Source organism: Globicephala melas, chromosome 16 (assembly GCF_963455315.2).
Source record: "Globicephala melas chromosome 16, mGloMel1.2, whole genome shotgun sequence".
Classification (NCBI taxonomy): domain Eukaryota; kingdom Metazoa; phylum Chordata; class Mammalia; order Artiodactyla; family Delphinidae; genus Globicephala; species Globicephala melas.
Genome location: NC_083329.1, coordinates 43,627,759 through 43,639,520, shown reverse-complemented (window position 1 = coordinate 43,639,520; position 11,762 = coordinate 43,627,759). Strand labels below are relative to the sequence as shown.

Genomic DNA, 11,762 nt, shown 5'->3' with positions numbered 1-11,762 from the left:
AATATGAGTATTTGCTTTTATGGAGACACAGATGTGTCTTGGAAAATCAGTAAAATACTCTAGGTGGTTGAGGACATTATTTTCTCGTGCTTCTGGATTGTTTTTTGAGAGTCTTTCATTTGGCTTTTGGGGCCCAGCTCTCAGAGCTGTTTAGATGACCTTACTGAGATGACCCAGGTAACTGGTGTCCGTCCCATCCTAAAGTTTTCCAGAGAGGGCTTTTTTCTTAAAGATCCATTCCAATGCTAAGCACTCCCATTCTCAATAGTTTTTGTTCTGGATTTAATATCTAATACAGGAGACTAAATGGGGTTTCTTCTCTTTGTGCTTAGAAGAGATAGTAAACTGCATTCCAAACTCCTTCAGAAATTTGAAGGAATCACCTAATTATTTATAATGCTCAACAAAATTCAATGCAGACTTCTCGACAGGGGTAGCCGTGAGGCCTGTCGCGATCGTGGATGGGTAACCAGGTGGGCCGGGGCCCAAACAGTGCCGGGTCAGGGAGGCAGAGGCCGGGCTTTCTCCGAAGACCAGGCAGGGCCCGTTCAGGCCTGCCATGGAAACCAGAGCAGCGCCGGACCAGCGGGAATTGTGGCTCCCACGTCGCGACCTGTCTTTTCTCTCCCGGACCCTTTCCCCAAGATTTCTTGGTGTGGCTGCTCCCTAAAGGAGCCCACCTGCCGACGGTTGAGAGTTTTCAGTGGACTCAGCCCAGGAGAAAGATGCAGCCCTTGCTCCTTGCTGGCCGCCGCCCCTCCGCCTTGGTGACCGCACCCGGGGTGCCCTCCTGGTTCGGTTCCTGCAGCCCTCGGCCAGCGGCCTCTCACAGAACACCAGCAGCCTGTACACCAGCAACGGTGTGGCCGCCAGCAACAAGCTCAGGCTGTCCTGCAACCAGATCACCGCGGTCATCAACGTCTCGGTGGAGGTAGAGAACACCTTATACCAGGACACCCAGTAGCTGCAGGTGCTTGTGGCTGATGCACCCATCTCGTGCCTCTGCGACTTCCTGGGCCCCATTGCTGAGGGCACCCACGATCCAGAGATGAAGCAGGGCCGCCCTCTGCTGTGCAGAGTCGCCGTTTCTGCTCCAGCGCTCGTCCGCCCTCAGCTCTGCTGCCTCGCGAAGGACCAGGCCTGGCCCTGCCAGACACCCATGGCGGGACTAGGCCGCGCCTGCACTCATCCTGCCCAACAACGGTTTTTGGGAGCAGTTTGTCCACTAGGAGTTCCAGCTGTTTGGCAAGAACACTGCACACACCGTCAACTCCCCGATGGACGTAATCCCTAACGTCTATGAGAAAGAGGTTGGTTTGATGGCAGCCAAACGGTGAGCCATCCTGGCGAGCCCCTGCCCCAGGGGTCAGAGGTGCGGGTCTGCAGTTGATCCTACACCAAGATCTGAACTTGAACATTCTACTTTAGTTGATACAGAAAATCTGATGATGGCTCTTATAAGGCCAAGAAAAAAGGGAGGGTGACTGCAGTTTTTAACCTTATAATCCGTAACTTTGAAGAATAAAACTCCCTAAATATAAGATGGTGAAAATAAGTTTCCTACCCTGTGAGTGCCAGGGCACGACTACTGGGGCCAGGCCAGGGAGGAGGTGAGGCAGGTGGTGCCCATTCAGATGGACCTGCCAGCAGTGCTCAGTGCAAGTGGCAGGCCTGGAGTCTAATAGCCCTCCCCCCGTCCCACTTCTCAGGAGTAAGTCAGCCAGAATCCCACTTCATTCTTTGGAGTGCAGAGCCAGGGCCTTAGGCATCATGGCTCCTGTACCTCTCACAGTAAGTGCCAATTTGCTAGATAAGTGATCAAGTGGTGCTCTGGGAGCCCTGGGAGCCTCAGGCCACCCTTCCGCCGACCTTCAACTATAGCAGTCTAACTCTGGGTTTATAGATTGGACTGAAGCATAAGATAGTTTTTGAAGAAAGCATTTCATTACATAAAATTTAAAAATAATTTTTGAGTGCTGTTCCAGATGGCAAGGTGTCAAGGTGCCTGTGGTGACTTCCCAGCAGCCTTTGATGAAAGGTGGCATTAGTCCCTTTCTCTGGGGGTGAGTGCTGAGAGAGCAGGCTTGATGTCAGGCCTCAAGGTTTTCCCTTGGCTTGGAAGGTTGGAGGTGTGGGCTGGGACCTGGTGCTGTCATCACGTGACCTGTAGCTTCTCAGAGGTTCGGTTTCCTTATCAGTCTCCACAGTGACAGCCCTTCTCTCCCAGAGTTGTGAGGATTAAAGGACTGCTAGCAGTGTGACTGGCACAGGGTACTTGCTTAGAGTAAAGGGCGGCTCTTACTATTAATGCTACTCTCAGGCCCTGCTGGTCCTTGGTCCGTGCCTTCATCCTCATAACAGCATTTCCCCCATCTATGCCCAGCCCTTTATTGTGTGCAAAGTGATGTTCCCCAAAATCATCCATCCTGTGGGGGGAGGGGGTAGTTTAAGTTCCTTTCAGACGGTATGTCAGGGCAAGCCTAGATTTAGCAGCCTTTTCAGAATCCCATTGTATATCCAAAGGTTGTGAAGCAAGGAGCATGATTCCAGCTATTCCTCAAACATCTTGTTTAGAATCATTGACCATTTAAACCAGTGCTTCAGTCTGGCTAACCACCAAGCTGTACGGGGGAACTTGCCCAAGGGGCAATAGAGTCGGCCCTACCACTAGGCCCTGGAATGTGGGATTGTTTAAACTCCTCAGGTACCTAACCATGTGGCTTGGGACCAACTATTCTAAATGAAAGTTCTGCAGACAATATATGAAATAAAGCAAAGCACAACTGCTCTGACTGATGCAGAGCTGTGGGTCTGGAGCCCAGTGGAGGCTGAACATTCTTTCTCTTCAAATGTGCCCCTACGTCACAAAGAAGTGCCCAGGGATGAAACTGGGGAGAGAGATGAATGAAAAATCACTGCTCTGGACTGATCTTGTTTTACAGATGGAAAAACAGTCCCACAGAATATCAGGGCTGATGTGGCAGAGCCCCCCAAAGCAGCCTCTCTGGCAGAAACTCAGATGGAAAATGTAAAGTACTTTTTAAGAGAAATTTATTTGGATATATAGCCAAATCTTATTTTCGTTTGAAAAAATTCCAAGTTAACATACCATAAAATTAAAATTTTTTTGGATGTACAAGTTCTAAGGGTTTGACACATGTAAGGTTTTATATAACCATCACCAATCAGAACACAGAGCAGTTCCCTTACTCCTAAATATTCTCTCATGCTTCCGCTCTGTAGTCAAGCCCTCACACCACCCCAACCTCTGGCAAACAGTGATCTCTTTTCCATCCCTGTGGAGTTGCCTTTTCTAAGGTGTCACATAAATGTAGTCATGCATGATTTGACCTCTGGAGGCTGGCTTCTTTCCCTGGGCATGATGTCTTGGAGATTCATCCATGTTGTTGCTCTTTGGTGGTGTTCCATGGTATGGATATACCGGTTTGTTTTACATTCACCAGGTGAAAGATGTGGGTTTTTTCCATTTTTCCGGTGATTGTGAATAAAGCTTCTATGAACATTTATGTAAAAAAATTCAGTGCATATCAGCATTTATTTGCAACAGATATATGACCGGTCATTTCTAAATGGAAGTAAGAATGCTGAAAAAAATTTTGAGAATAGTATATTAGGCACCAGTATCACAATTTCTAATCTGTAGTAGCTAGGTCTGATATCCCATTAATAGGGCTGGATTCATGGGCATGTGACTTATACAGTCTCACAAGACCCATGTGTAGAAGGGCTCTCACTTGGTTTAAGGCTCTGCTGGAACTATCTTGAGATTTTGCACTGGGCCCCACAAATTATGTAGTCAGATTAATAATCATAATCAATGGTAAAATTTCAAATCTCCTACTCTTTTCAAGGTCTCTTGGATGTTTACATCTCACAGTTTTTTTTTTTTCCTTTACCCTTTTGTTTCCCAGTTAATAGAACTAGAATATTCTGTAAAACAGGAGCAGAGCCTCTGGAGGTAAAAAAGAAGGTTATCACTGAGAAATTTAAGAACATCTGTTCCCCTCACCTGGTAAATAAGCCTTGGCTATTGGTACGTTTGAGGTTATGTCTGGGTCACCAGGGAGTCTAGCCATGCCTGATCTATAAGGAGTATTGAGATGACATTTTATGGCAAAGAAGAATACCACCTGTAAGCTGTCTTTCCCTTGAAACTTTACTTGTCTCCTCCACTATGACTGTACATGATTACAGTGCTGCATAATTTTCCAAGTTATTAATTTATCGCTTTTAAAGTCTCCAAAGCCTCTTTCTCTGAGCCCAGTTTGACCAAGACTAATTGTCATGGGGTAGTGTATGAGTTTCCTAAGGCTGTCATAATAAATTGCCACAAACTTGGTGGCTTAAAAAAACAGAAATTAATTTTCTCACAGTTCTGGAGGCTAGCCAGCCAAAATCAAGATGTCAGCAGGGTTGGTTCCTTCTGGAGGCTAGGAGGGAGAATTGTTCCATGCCTCTCTCCTAGCTTCTGGTGGCTGCTGGCAGTGCTTGGCATTCCTTGGCTTATAAACGGATCATTCCAGTCTCTGCTTCCTTCTTTACGTGGACGTCTTCCCTGTGTCTCTGTGTGTTCTCTTCTGTCTGTCTGCTCTCATCAGGACATGGGTCATTGGATTTAGGGCCCACCCAGATAATCCAGGATGATCGCATCTTGAGATACTTAATTCCATTAACAAAGACCTTTTTCCAAATAAGCTCACATTCACAGGATCCAGTTGGACATATATTTTGGGAGCCACAGTTCAACCCACCGCAGGTAGTATATGCCTTTTGGCCAGTAAAATCCTTTAAGCTTCTGTGAGCCAAATCATTCCTGTCTTAAATAATGTTACCTAGTCCTCTAGGGGTTGTAGCCAAAGTGAAGGATGGATCCTGGACTCACTAGTGGGCACTGGTACCAGCTTGTGCCCGAATACAGACACTGTTAAATTTCCAGGGATTTTGCAAGCCTGTCGTTTCACACAGCCATTATTAAAAGTTAAATTAGGGGCTTCCCTGGTGGCGCAGTGCCGATGCAGGGTACACGGGTTCGTGCCCCGGTCTGGGAAGATCCCACATGCTGCGGAGCGGCTGGGCCCGTGAGCCATGGCCGCTGAGCCTGCGCGTCCGGAGCCTGTGCTCCGCAACGGGAGAGGCCACAACAGTGAGAGGCCCACGTACCGCAAAAAAAAAAAAAAAAAAAACCAAACCAAACCAAACAAAAAAAGTTAAATTACACAAACTTACAGTTAAATAAGTTATACTAAAACCCCAAATTATATATACTCAAAACTCATCACTTCCTAATTATCTTACTTCATTTTATTATTATGCTCTCTTGAGGTTATTTACTTCTATTGTATCTTTATGGTGTGTTGCTGAGCATCTCTTTCTCAACTCCAAGTGCAGTCACATTGATAGCTTCAAATGAGCCATGGTGGGAGTATTTACACCGTGGAAATTGGCAAGTGCAACCCATCAGGGCCTACCCTCTCCCCCAGAGCCAGTTTTTAAACATTTCGCAGCACACTGCTGATCCTGGCGACCATGACAGTGTGTACCAGAAACTTCTGAGCAAGAATCAGCAAAAGCACCCTATGACTATAGATACTACATACTCTGGATGTTTAAAGTTAGCTATGATTTCAGTAAGTAATGCATTAAATATGCATAATTAAATGTGATCTACAATTTTTAACTTACTTATGACTTTGCCTATTATTAAATGCACTAGCCAAAAATACCCTTTGCCAGGCCACGGTATCCTCACTTTTGTTTTTGAGAATAATGCCATTGAAACTTTTGTGATGACATAAATATTTTCAAGGTGCATAGTTGATAGTTTGTAAACACTAGCAAACTTTTTATTTGGGCCAGTTCAGGGATAAGATGACAAAGATGTTCTGTGAAACTTGGAGTTGGCCAGGCTTTTAACTTGCTGTGACCTAAGGAAATATTTTAGTTTGATCTACTTTTTCTTTTTCTTTGGTATACATTGGCACCTCAGGCATTAGCTGGAAGTGAATTAAATGGCCCAGAAGCTGTAATTCTGCAGCCAGCAAGATATTAGAATAGAATTCATTATCTGGAGGTGTTTGCATATGGAAGCAGCCCTCCTACCTATTCATTTCCATTTTAACCTAAGAGGTATGTGGGAAGCTTGTTAACACCCTTAGAGGGTTTGGTCCCTCTGCCTGTGTGACGTCTGAACCAGGCATGAATACTTAAAATCCATAAAAGAGAAATCATAAATAAAAGCAAACTTTGACAGAGGAGAAAAATGCTTCCAAAAATATTAGAGGGCTTCCCTGGTGGCGCAGTGGTTGAGAGTCCGCCTGCCGATGCAGGGGACACGGGTTCGTGCCCCGGTCCGGGAAGATCCCACATGCCATGGAGCGGCTGGGCCCGTGAGCCATGGCCGCTGAGCCTGCGCGTCTGGAGCCTGTGCTCTGCAATGGGAGAGGCCACAACGGTGAGAGGCCCACGTACCAAAAAAAAAAAAAAAAAAAAAATTAGAAACTCCATCTTTAGGTAGTATCAAATAAAAAACAAATCCAGACTTAGGTAAGGAGGGACTTTATTTGAAAAGACTATTGCAGTTGAGAGAGGGGGGGTGACTATTACAGTAAGAGGAAAGGAACTACTGCAACAGAAGACTCTGACCATAATAATATCTACAAATGTTGCCAAGGCCAGGCAGAAAGGGGTTTCTTTTAAAGGGAGGAGTAAACAAGGTTAGAAAGATCTGAGTGTGGGGAGTGGAGGGAGCAGGGGATTGATTGGTCAGTTCAGCAGAAAATGTCTTTTTTTCTGTGGTCAGCTGATTCTCAGGAGAGGCTGTTAAGGGGTTTTGTTCTGTGTCCCAGTGCTTGCTTAAGCTCAAGGGTGGCCCACAGTTCAGGGTCCTGGGGGAAGGAGAGAAGCCTGATGAAAGTTTGGTCAAGTCACATTAGTGTCCAGATTGTTCAGTGGGGACAAACAGTTCAACCAATATTTTATAAGACAAAGAATGGAAATTTCAAGGGTCTGTGTCTGGCCTTGTCATAGATAAACAGTGGGGTCATCCGTGGGTTTTATTGGGTTGGCCAAAAGTTTTCTTCAGGTTTTTCTGTAACATCTTATATATAAGTTACATGTGAAAGGGTGATTCTTTGCAATAAGTTGTTTTCTGAAATACGAAAGGATGTATTGATCATCCCTGTTTTCTAGGAATACAGGACTCAGGTAAAGTTCTACATTTTCAGCAGCTAATGCAGTTCACTCCATATTTTACATTAGACTTCAGCTCTAATCCTGTGCTCTATTTGAGAGGCTGTCTCAGATATTTTTGTTTTGTTTTATATTACCCCTTAATTAAAAAAAATGCCTCTGGAATTACTTGGTAGAATTAAAAATTTTGCATGGGGCAGGACTTGTACCTTCTATTGCTGTCACAAACAATCTGTGTTGTCCTTCAACACAAGTTCCTAATACTACCTGCAAGATTTAAGATGTCACCAAAATATTTTTGTAATTGGAAACTGCTATAATTCAGAATTTGCAATAACCTCACAGTGCTCTGAAACTTGGATAAAGCTCCTTTCTAAAGCCAGCACAGAGTCAACCTTCCTTTCTTTCCTCTTTTCAGTTTTTTTCCTTTCCCTTCTCTCCCTCTAATTAATATCATTTTTTATGTTGGGAAGCACTATAGATGAATTTTATTCTCTATAAAGGGTTACTATATCCAGACTTCCCAATTTCAATTAACACTAAAATGATATAGAGCATAACTTACTATTGCTTGATTCAGAAAGCAACTTAAGGAACTTTTTGTGTCATTAGAACTATAATCATGAACTATTGATTGCTATTGAGAGAACACGGTCTTAGGGCCAGACACACAGACCTATATTTGACTGTCAGTCCTCCCACTTATTGCCTATATAAATCCTTGAGAATGTCACTAAAACTTTGAGTGCTTTTCCACATCTGCAAAATGCAGGCAATAAGATGTGCTAATGGCATAGTTGTGAGGATTAAACAGAATGAATTTGCATGTGCAAAAGAACGCCAAGACTAGGTACTGAGCACATGTGAGTAGCCTTCTGTAATTTACTGAATGCTAGTACTTGCAGCAAACTAGACCAGCCACTCTAGGGTCCAACTTTTGAGGAGCTTACAATCTGATTGGGCAATCATATAGATGTAAGATGTGTAAATGCATATCAATTGACATTTTCAGAAAACTCACCTAGGACTTTGCAAACTTTTATTACCGTTTGAAATTTATCTTGTAATTCGATCCTGGTGCTCAATCACAATTTAGTTTTAGATGGCTCCTTTTATCACCATCCCTCTGCCTTCTGCGTTGGGCACATGGCCCCCTTGGCATCAAAGTTTTACTGATGGAAAAACTATGCCCCTCCCCGCCTTGCACTATATTAGTAGTCATTTCTGCGGTTTCGTTGTGTGCAAGGTGTGGATCTGGACAGGAATCTTTGTCTTCCAGACCTGTCGTTCTCTCTCTCTACCTGCTGGTTTGCATCTCAGTTGCCCAGCACAGACCAGTTTCACTATGAAGTGGCTGCCAAACACCAAGTCAGCCAAAGAAAACTCCCTGCCTCCCTCCCTCCACGAGTAGGAAATTATGGGTAAAAGAAGAGAAGCATCCATAAAGAAATAAATTGTGTAGCAGAGATCGACGGTTACAAACTTCTTTTGGTGTCTGCCAATAGGGCTGACCATAATTAATCTTTTACAGGTTTCGGAGAAACAATCAGAGGCTCATGGATTTTAAAAATGGAGCACAGAGAGAGTCATGGACATATACACACTAAGAAACGTAGTAAGGTAGATAGCTAGTTGGAAGCAGCCGCATGGCACAGGGATATTGGCTTGGTGCTTTGTGACAGCCTGGAGGGGTGGGATAGGGAGGGTGGGAGGGAAGGAGACGCAAGAGGGAAGAGATATGGGAACATATGTGTATGTATAACTGATTCACTTTGTTATAAAGCAGAAACTAACACACCATTGTAAAGCAATTATACCCCAATAAAGATGTTAAAAAAAAAAAATGGGGCACAGAATTACCAACAGGAAGTCTATATAATATAGTTGATGTACAGTGAGCAGGTCACAGATAGTTGTGAATAATTAATTTGGTTGGGTACAACCTAACCAAATTAAACCCCCGCACTTTTTAAAACTTCTAATTTGAAATAATTGTAGATTCACAGGAATTTGCAAAAATAATATAGAAAGAGGTCTCATGTATCCTTCACCCAGTTCCTTAAGGGCAACCATAGTATAATATTACAACCAGGCAAATGTCATTTGTAGAATCTACTGAGGTTACACAAATTTTACCAATTGTGTGTGTGTGTGTGTATAGTTCTATGCAATTTCATCACATTTGTAGATTTGTGTAGTCACCACCACAGTTAGGATATAGAACTGTTCCATCAGTCTTGCCTACAGTCCCTTTATAGCCATACCTATCCCCTGTCCCCATTCCTAAACCCAATCTGTTCTCCATCTGCATAATTTTGTTATTTTAAAATTAAATGACAAAATGGAATCATACAGTACCTTTTGAGGCTGGCTTATTTTACTTAGCATGCCTTTGAGGTCCATCCAAGTTGTTGCCTGCAACAATGGTTTGCCATTTTTTTATTTTTTAATTGCTGAGTGGTATTCCATGGTATTTATATACAAGTTTGTTTAGTCACTAATCCGTTTCTATTTTTTGGCTATCAAAAAAAGCTACTGTCATGTTTAATTTTGTGTGTCAATTTGGCTAGGTTATGGTACGCGGTTGGATTCCATATGGAGCTAGCTCCACCCTATGTGCCTTCTCACCTGTCCCAGGCTCTTCACTCTTAGTCCCCATTCCAGAGGCCCTTGCATGAAAAAAATGGCAGCCCCCGTGCCGGGGGAGGTTGTCTTGCTTATCCAGACCATTAGAGTGGTGGTCTCTGCAGCCAGTCCTGGTGACTCAGTACATAGCTGTAGTTCTAGTGAGAACTAAAAAACATTTCATACCCCCTACTTGTGAACCCAAATATGAATCAGAAAAGGAGTTTATAGAATGCCCAGAAAGTGCGACTGGTCATGCCTCTGGAACGTTTGGAGCATCTCACACATCTGACCTGTACAGCTGGTGTCTTCGATGCCTGTGTTCCTCCTGAGGGTGATGCTCTCATGTCATTTCTTTCAAAGGAAGCCTGACACAGAGCACTGAGCAATGGAAGAAGAATGTTGCCTCGGAATTGTCCGTTCGGAAGATAAAAGAATATGATGCTAATTTTAAAACGAAGGACTTCCCTGAAAAAGCTAAGGATATCTTCATGGCCGCTCACATTTATCTAAACGACTTAGATCACGACTGGCTTCACACCTTGGTGACTAATCACTGTTTTCTGGATGTGGTCTGGGATCAAACATAAGCCCATCTGCCAGAACTTTGTAGAATCTTTAGAGCCACTCCAGTGGTTCAGATTCACTGCTGAAGTCTGTGAAAGCAGGGCAACATGTATGGCCAGGTCCCTGTCCTCATGCACATCCAGCAGACTGACTGTCTATGATCAGTTTGGCTGTTTGATGTAGGGACAGGAAGATGTGGCCAATGATGTCCTGGAGTATGTTGTATTTGAAAAGCACCAGATAAATCCCTTTGGGAGCTGGATTATGCAACAGTACCCCCATGGATACTTCCTAAGCAGCCCAACCTTAAGACAGTAATGATCCCCGGCCCCCAGCTGAAACTGTGGGAAGAACCACAAGGAGAAGCCCATAAGCCTCAGCTAACCTGATGGCAAAAATGACTCCTGAGATGAAGCACGGGTGAGGTGGCTGGAAGCAGAGAAGTCTATGAATCGGGGAGCTGGGTAGTCATCCATCTCCATGATGCTGTAGAAGGAACTACCTTGGTTCTCTCCCATCCTGCTTAAGTCTTTTTAGCAGTCTCATCCTCAACAACCATGGCTGATGGCTGGGCTCAGGTGGGTGGCTGGTATGCACAGCCATGCACCTCCGTCTTCTCCTCCCCCTTCCCTTCCTCCTTTTCCTCTTCCTCCCCCTCCTCTACCACCACCTCTTCCTCCTTCTACTAATTGCACATCTAGCTTCTGAGTCTAGATGAAAGGCAGTATGTTTCAGAGAACGTCTGATACCAGTTTTCCCCACAGCAGAGGCTGTCAGGAGCTAACTGGCAGAATTTTCTTTCTAATCACAGGGCAGGGACCAGAGTTTGAAATAAAACACTGTCAGGGTGTTGGACAAATTGTGGGTTCTGTACTTCTCCTGGTTCAGGCTAGAAGTAGGCCTGCCTTTAAAATGGCAGAAATGAAAGATAAGCTTCATTGTGAGTGATGTGACTTCCAGGAAATCCAGACATGGGAAAAATAATTAGTGTTTATAAAAGATGATGTCATTAAGAGGGTCTTTTCTCATACATGGACTCACTGAATCATCATTTGTATTTCATAGGGGAATGTAAATCCAAAGAAATCATTTATCCCTCAAAAAACCAAACAAAAACCAAACCCCACTCCCCCTCCCTCCACCAAACACCAGTCTGATATTGCTGTGAAGGTATTTTTCTAGATGCGATTAACATTTACACAGTAGACTTTGAGTAAAGCAGATTTCCCTCCATAATGTGGATGGGCTTCATTCAATCAGTTGAAAGTCTTAAAAGGAAAGTCTTAGATTTCCCCAGGGAGGAAGGAATTCTGCCTCTAGATTTACTGCTTTCAGATTCAAGACTGCAAAATCAACTCTTC

General features: G+C 44.0%; 2 pseudogenes; both read left to right on the top strand.

The window, feature by feature from the left end:
* The first annotated feature begins 461 nt into the window (after positions 1-461).
* On the top strand, positions 462-1,337 carry LOC115845815 (dual specificity protein phosphatase 18-like; annotated as a pseudogene).
* Positions 1,338-1,770: 433 nt separating this feature from the next.
* Positions 1,771-10,790, top strand: LOC115845816 (large ribosomal subunit protein mL45-like; annotated as a pseudogene).
* The last annotated feature ends 972 nt before the right edge of the window (positions 10,791-11,762 follow it).